This window comes from Mirounga leonina, unplaced genomic scaffold (assembly GCF_011800145.1).
Source record: "Mirounga leonina isolate KUSES-001 unplaced genomic scaffold, KU_Mleo_1.0 Mir_165, whole genome shotgun sequence".
In the NCBI taxonomy this organism is placed as follows: domain Eukaryota; kingdom Metazoa; phylum Chordata; class Mammalia; order Carnivora; family Phocidae; genus Mirounga; species Mirounga leonina.
Window position 1 is genome coordinate 20,915,190 of NW_023270415.1, and position 8,743 is coordinate 20,923,932.

The 8,743-nt window shown below is 39.2% G+C and overlaps 1 pseudogene; it reads right to left on the bottom strand.

Moving 5' to 3' along the window:
• Nucleotides 1–7,150: 7,150 nt before the first annotated feature.
• LOC118015512 lies at nt 7,151–7,347 on the bottom strand (annotated as a pseudogene).
• Between the last annotated feature and the right edge of the window lie 1,396 nt (nt 7,348–8,743).

An 8,743-nucleotide genomic window follows, 5' to 3' on the forward strand; every position in this document is an offset into this window, starting at 1 on the left:
TAAAAAAAGAAAGAAAAATTAGGATCCCAAGTCTCAATCAGTAATAAACAAAATGAGCATATAATACCAGAAGCTATTAAAGACTAATGGGGTAGGAGTGGGGGACTTGTCCCCAAAGGATCAGGAACTGGAAGGAATCTCCACTGGCCAAATTTGGGATGATATGAGCATTTAAAAGAATTATAACTATAGATGATTATAAATATTGGATAAATAGAATCCAAGAGTCCAGAGTGATATTAAAAGCAGAGGGCGAGAGAAAAAGAAGAAAACATTCATCATCACTGGAGGTAACTATTAAACAAACTCCCCTCTCTAAGAAATTGGCAATTAAACAGAAAAAAAATAAATATTGATCACTACCTTTTAAGGAGAAACAATACTGCATCCCCATTTGATGAGGGAAAGCTCACTTTTATGGAAGAACGCCAGATAATAAATGGAGGAGGAGAGATACAACTGAAAATTCACTATTTTCCAAATCCTAATAAAGAAATCGATTCAGGCAAGAATCATCAATGCATGCTAAAACAAAAAAGCGAAAACAAAAACACCAGGTGAAGATGTTTGTGAACAGGATAGTCACAAAGTACAAAAGTATCAACCAACATAATCCTTGCTAATGGTAAAGGTGAAAGTACTGGTGATTATGTTAAATGCTATGGACTGAATTTTTGTGTCCCCTCAAAATTCATATATTAAAGTCCTAACCCGCAGTGAGACTGTATTAGGAGATGGGGCCCTTAAGGAATTAATTAAGATTAAAAGAGGTCATAAAGGTGGGGGCCCTGATCTGATAGGATAGTGTCCTTATAAGAAGAGATCCCAGAGAGTTCATTTTCTGCACACACACACACACACACACACACCCCAAGGAAGGACCATGTGAGGACACAGTGAGAAGGCACCTATCTATAAGCCAGTATGAGAGGCTTCACCAAGAACCGACCCTGCTGGAGGTCCTTGATCACAGACTTCTAGCCTCCAGAACTGGGAGAAAGTACATTTCTGTTGTTGAAGCATCTGGTCTGTGGTATTTTGTTATAGAAGCCTGAGCAGATTAATATACCAACTAATCAAAGTTAGCATTGCTAAGAGCAGAATAATCAGCTATGACACAGTAAGAGGTACATGGCATGACTTATAAAAGGAATTTTCTTGCCAAAAATGTTTAACCTGAATCTAAATAAGCCATTCAACCTAACTGCCAGTTTATAGGAAATACAAGTACCTCAGTCAGGGTTCTAGAAGATAATAGATGGTATGCTCAAATCACTACTCAAAATGCAGTAAAGGGGGCTACTTTTGCTTCTGGCCAAGATAGAACAGCAGAAACCAGATTTGCCCTTCTGTCTGAAACAACCAAACAATGGACAAAATATATGAAAAAAACAGTTTTCAAGATACTGGGCATCAGGCACTACAGATACAGGATTACTGAAGAACAGTAATCCATGAAAGACAACAGGTCAATTATGAATTTATTGCCAAACTCACCTTGAATTGCTTAATTTGCAAAAATGAAGATGGGCCCTTTAAATATTTTCTCTTTGCCAACTGGCACAATGTTAAGTGTTGTCAGTGGAGGGTGCAGGGGTGATATTGCAGGAGAAAGGAGTTTTGCTCCCTGGCTCAAGTGTACTTGCCGGGCAGACCCCTAACACCTATGTAGCTTCCCCAGTACGAGGCTCCCGGAGCCAGGCAACTGTATCTACGAGAAACCTACAGCTAACACTGTACTTCATAGTGAAAGACTGGATTACTGCAAGGATGTCTATTCTAACCATGGCTATTCCACATTGTACTAGAGATTCTAGCCTATGAAATTGGGCAAGAAAATAAATAAAAATGCATCCAGATTGGAAAGATAGAAGTACAACTGTCTTTTTTTTTTTTAAGATTTTATTTATTCATTTGACAGAGAGGGAGAGAGAGCACAAGCAGGGGCAGGCAGAGGGAGAGGGAGAAGCAGACTCCCCACTGAGCAGGGAGCCCAATGTGGGGCTCCATCCCAGGACCCTGGGATCATGACCTGAGCCAAAGGTAGACACTTACCCGACTGAGCCACCCAGGCGCCCCGAAGTAAAACTGTCTTATTTTCAGGTGAAATTACCATCCATCTAGAAAATTCAAAGAAATTTGCAAAAAAGCTATGAGGACTAATAAATGAGTTTATCAAGCCTGCAGAATACAAGATCAATTTACAAAAATCAACTATATTTACACTAGCAATGAATAAATGAAAATTAAAATTTAAAAATAATAGCATCTATAATAGCATCAAAACATATTAGATATTTAAGGATAAATTTGGCAAAAGGTTTATCTGTACAGTGATAGTGATAAAATATTGCAGAGAGAAATTAAAGAAGATCTAGGGGTGCCTGGCTGGCTCAGTCTGTAGAGGATACAACACTTGATCTTGGGGTTGTGGGGCTCGAACTCACATTGGGGGTAGAGTTTACTTAAAAAAAAAAAAGATCTAAAATAAATGGAGAGCTATAGCATAGGGCCAAAGATGCTGACTCTCCCCAAATTAATCTATAGCTTAAATGTAATTGCAATCAAAATCCTAGTAGGATTTTGTGTAGAAACTGACAAACTGATTCTAAATTCATATAGACATGCAAAGGACATAGAACATCCACATAACTTTGAAAAAGAACATATACTACACACTGTAGTATACTATCTGATTTCAAGACTAATCAAGACTTGGGCGCCTGGGTGGCTCAGATGGTTAAGCGTCTGCCTTCGGCTCAGGTCATGATTCCAGGATCCTGGGATCGAGTCCCACATCGGGCTCCCTGCTCCTTGGGAGCCTGCTTCTCCCTCTGCCACTCTCTCTCTCTGTGTTTCATGAATAAATAAATAAAATCTTTAAAAAAAAAAAAAAAAAGACTAATCAAGACAGTGTGGTATTAGCATAACAAAGAGATCAATGAGACGGAATAGAGGGTCCAAAAATAGACTTACATTTATATGGAAAACTGATTTTCAACAAAGATGCAAAAGTAATTCAGTGGAGAAAGGATGATCTTTTATTTTACCAAAATATTTTAAAAATTTAAAGAATACTGGAGCGCCTGGGTGGCTCAGTCGTTAAGCGTCTGCCTTCAGCTCAGGTCATGATCCCAGGGTCCTAGGATCGAGCCCCACATCAGTCTCCCTGCTCAGCAGGGAGTCTTCTCCCTCTCCCTCTGCTCCTCTCCCTGCTCATGCTCTCTCTCTATGTCTCTCTCCTCTCTCTCAAATAAATAAATAAAATCTTTTTTAAAAATGTAAAGAATACTTAAAAATAAAAAAAGCTTAGGAGCAGTTAAGCCGCCAACTCTTGATTTTGGCTCAGGTCATGATCTCAGGTACCTGGGGTCAAGAGCCCCCCGTGGGGCTCCTTGCTCAGTGGGGAGTGTGCTGGACATTCCCCCTCTCCCTCTGCCCCTCCCCCAACTCATTCTCTTTCTCTCTCATAAATAAATAAATCTTTTTAAAAAAATAAAATTTTAAAAGCTTAAAATAGTAAATTTTACATTACATATATTTTACCACAAATAAAATTTTAATTGAAATAGAGGAATATAGGGCGCCTGGGTGGCTCAGTTGGTTGAGCGACTGCCTTCAGCTCAGGTCATGATCCCAGGGTCCTGGGATCGAGTCCCACATCGGGCTCCCTGCTCTGCGGGGAGCCTGCTTCTCCCTCTCCCACTCCCCCTGCTTGTGTTCCCTCTCTCGCTGTCTCTCTCTGTCAAATAAATAAATAAAATCTTTAAAAAAAAAAAATAGAGGAATATAAAGCAAATATGACAAATGTTAACAATTATTAAAATTAGTTGGTGGATCTATGAGTCCTTATTTATACTCTTTCAACTTTTGTATATTAGAAAATTCCCATAATAAGTCGGTTTTGAATTTTTAAGGAAAGCCACAGTATTGACTGTGAAGGAAGAAAAAAGGAGGAAATACAGTTAAAACAAGAAAGAGGAGAAAAGGGGCGCCTGAGTGGCCCAGTCGGTTAAGTGTCTGCCTTGGGCACAGGTCATGATCCCATGGTACTGGGATCAAGCCCCACATCAAGCCCCACATCGGGCTCCTTGCTCAGCGGGAGCCTACTTCTCCCTCTCCCACTGCCTGCCGCTCCCCCTGCTTGTACTCTCTCTCTCTCTCTCTCTCTCTGTCAAATAAATAAATAAAATCTTTAAAGAAGAAAAAGAAAGAGAAGAAGAGAGAGAAAGAGAAGGGAAAAGAAAGTTCCTTCTGTCTGTGACACTAATCATTGCAAGACGGAGATTCCCACTACGTAGACTCCATATGCACACAGGAGAGCAGATGCTCTTCAGCTCATACCTGCAGAAGTTACACAAACATCCAGGAAAGCACATTTCTCGGTAAGACCACAGCAGGAGGGAGGCTGTGCAGGTTTTGCCCTGCACCAAGGCACCACAAAGCAGACACTGTAGATCTACATATTTGGTATTCCAACCTTCCAAAAGAGAGAATCTATAAGCTCAGGTGGGCCCTATAAGCTCAGTTGACATTGAGAGGGGGAAAAAGGAACAAATATTCGGGTCCTAAAGGGTTAAAGCTTGGGCTAGAACATTACATAGTACTGTTTTAGTTAACAAAACCATTTTGTGCTTAATCATAGTAAAATGATATTTCATATGGAAATATTTGAGGTAATTTCATATTACTTTTATTCTTGTTCCTCAAAAAAGAAAATAAATAGCATTTCTAAGGAGCTGTGTTTAATAGCTACATGCAAAAAAATGAAACTAAACCACTCTCTTGAAAATAAACTAAAAATGGATTAAAGACCTAAATGTAACATCTGAAACCATAAAACTCTTAAAAGAAAACAAAGGCAGTAAACTCTTAACATCAGTCAGCAAATTTTTCTTGGATTTGTCTTCTCAGGCAAGGGCAACAAAAGCAAAAATAAGCAACTGGGACTATATCAAACTAAAAAGCTTTTGTACAGGGAAGGAACCCATCAACAAAACAAAAAGGCAATCTACTGAATGGGAGAAGATATTTGCAAATGATATATCCAATGAGGGGTTAATAACCAAAATACATAAAGAACTCACACAACTCAACCAAAAACAAACAATCTGATTAAAAAATGGGCAGAAGACCTGAATAGACATTTTTCCAAAGAAGCCCTACAGATGGACAACAGACACATGAAAAGATGCTCAACATCACTCATGATCAGGCAAATGCACATCAAAACCACCATGAAATATCACCTCACACCAGTCAGAATGGCTAGTATCAAAAAGACAAAATAATAATATAAGCAATAGCACAGAGGACTACAGGGGAAGGGAGGGAAATCTGAAGGGTGAGAAATAAGAGAGGGAGACAAACCATGAGAGACTCTGGACTACAGGAAACAAACTGAGGGTCTCAGAAGGGAGGGGAGTGGGGGGATGGGGTAACAGGGGGATGGGTAAAAGGAGGGCATGTGTTGTGATGAGCACTGGGTGTTATACATAACTAATGAATCATTGAACACTACATCAAAAACTAATGTTGGCTAACTGAACATAATAAAAAAAATTTTTTTTAAAAAGCAAAAAAAAAAAAGACAAGAAATAACAAGTACTGGTGAAGATGCTGAGAAAAGGGAACCCTCATGCACTGTTGGTGGAAAAGTAAATTGGTGCAGCCACCATGAAAAACAGTATGGAGGTTCTTCAAAGAATTAAGAATAGACATACATATAATCCACTAATTCTATTTCTGGGTATTTCCCCAAAGAAAAGAAAAACACTAATTCGAAAGGATATATGCACCTCTTTGTGCATTGCAGCATTATTTATATTAGACAAGGGGCACTGGCTGACTCAATTGGTGGAGCATGTGACTCTTGATCTCAGGGTTGTGAATTTGAGCATAGAGTTGGGCATAGAGATTACTTAAAAAAAGGGGGGGGGGCGTGGGTGGCAAAGTTGGGTGCATCCAACTCTTGGTTTCCACTCAGGTCATGATCTCAGGGCCGTGGGATCGAGCCCCACATCCAGCTCCATGCTCAGTGAGGAGTCTGCTTGGGACTCTCTCTCTCTCCCTCTCCCTCTGCCCTTCCCCACTGTTCTCTCTCTCCCTCTCAAAATAAATATGTAAATCTTAAAAAAAAAAAAAAAAGAATAGTACAATAGCCAAGATATGAAAGCCATCTAAGTCTCCATCGATAGATGAATAGATAAAGAAGATGTCAGAGATGTTAAAAAAAAAAAAAGATGTGAGAGATATAGATTTAGATATAGATACATAATGGAATAGTATTCAGCCATAAGAAAAAAGAAATCTTGCCATTTGCTACAACATTGATGGACCAAGACGCTGAGTGAAATAATTCAGACAGAGAAAGACAAATACTACATGATTTCACTTACACGTGGAATCCAAACAAACAAACAAAACAAAACAGACTCATAACTACAGAAAACAAGCTGGTGGCTGCCGGGGGAGAAGGTGGGTGGGGAGATGGACGAAATAGGTGAAGGCAATTAAGAGGTACAAACTTCTAATTATAAAATAAATAGGTCACAGGAATATAAAGCACAGCATAGGGAATATAGTCAATAATACGGTAATAACTTTGTATGGTGACAAATAGTAACCAGAGTCATCCTGGTAATCACTTTTTAATATATATAAATGTCTAATCATTATGTGGTACATCTGAAACTAATACAATATTGTATGTCAACTATACTCCAAATTTATAAATAAATAATTGATGTTCTTCACGTCACCACTAATGTTTAAAATTACAGGTCTAGATTAATCACATTTAAAATTTTTTTAAATGCACGGATACACCTGCTTTCCAAAAAGCATTAGCCTTTTTGAAGAACTCATGATGTTTCTGGGATTAAACGTGTCGGCTATAAAAGTGACATCCACTCAGCATTGGTTTCCAGGAGTTGATCGCATTTTTTTCTTCCCAGCTCCCACATCTCTAATGTGGGAGCTGATGTGATGGACCGTAGAAACACTTCAGAAGGCAATGTAAAACAAAAGCAGTGGGAAAATCCCTAAAAGCCCACATTACTGATAAAACAACAGCGGCAGCTGTAAAGTGATTTGGGAACACAAAGTGCCTGAAAGTACCATATGCATTTAATCAAAATAAGCCTCAGAAACAAGAAATAATATCCCAAAACATTTCACTGGCTTAAGGGATTTTTAATGAGAGAAAACATCCTAGTCTGATTAAACCTATGAATAAACCATATATTAGACAAAAATTCTTGTTCACGTTAAGCACCTCCCCTCGATTAGCAATAATCACGCCTCGGATAAACCTCATTGGCCACGATACTTCCACTGCACAAAGCTGCCTCCCCTCGAATACTCTTCACTGCTATCAGAGCTTGGAATCAACCTAGAAAAGGATAAAAGCCCCCACTGGCTCACCATACCTTTAAGCCTGAGGACTTTTGGCAAAAGATTCCCAGAAAATTGCTCAGCTGATCCAGAGATTAACCCATTTGTAAATGCATCCAGTAGTCACTGAGCATGCTGGGGTTTTATTCATTTAATGAATGAATACTGGTCTAATGCCAATCTGTAGGTGGTTAAAAATAAAGGACCCCATTTAATCCTACTCCAGACCTTTCGTTTTGCTTCTCAATACAGGACTGCTGTGGATATGTCAATGCTACTTCCAGAATTACAGATTCCTACAGAATGATTCAAGGATACTAATGTTGAGGCAGCTCTTTCTGCCCACTGGTCCCATCCCCATGCTATAATAAAACCACAACAAACAAACAAACAACGATACTGATGCTAACAGCAGGAGGACAAAGAACTCCATGCACTTTGCTCAGACACTATTCATTCAAACTCTTATGTGTAGGGATGCCTGGGTGGCTCAGTTGGTTAAGCGTCTGCCTTCCGCTTGGGTCATGATCCCAGCGTCCTGGAATTGAGCCCCACATCCGGCTCCCTGCTTAGCAGGGAGCCCGCTTCTCCCTCGACCTGCAGCTCCCCCCGCTTGTGCTCTCTTTCTGACAAATAAATAAATATTTAAAAAAAAAGAATTCTTACGTGTAAAAAACAAACAAAAAAGCAAATGATGCATTCTACATGCATGATCGACAGTGGTCAAAAACATGGCTCTATGCAAGACAAAAAAAAAGTAAGAAAGAAAAAGAAATAAGCTAACATTAAATTGCAATAATTCAAAGACCATAAGACTGGAAGAGCCATTAGAAGCCATAAAAATAATAAGATTCCAGACTATGAATTCTATCCAATTTATATTTTCAATGATTAGCAAGTTACCTGCCACATAATAGGAGGCTGAACAAATAAATAAATGAGTTGATGTTCTCTGCTATGATAGAGAGCTCTAATATCTAGTCTCTGCTTCTTCTATAATAATAGACTACCAAATTTTCAGCTGGGTACAGGACTGCCCAGAATCAAAACTACATTTCCCAGTCTCCATTGCAGCTAGATGCACATATAATTAAGTTCTAACCAATGAGATAAAAGTAGACGTGGAATGCTCTATTTTCTTTGCTTCTTCCTTCCTGCTGCATGGAATGCAAGGATAAAGGCTAGAGTTCCAACAATCATCTTGTAGACCAAGAGGTGACCCTGGGAATTAAACTAACCCAGGTGGAGCCACACAAGACGGATGTGGCCTGAGTTTCTGACCCAGGGAGTTTCAGAACATTCCAGTACTGATAACCCTTCACATTCTCAAATGTGAAATAAACTTGTA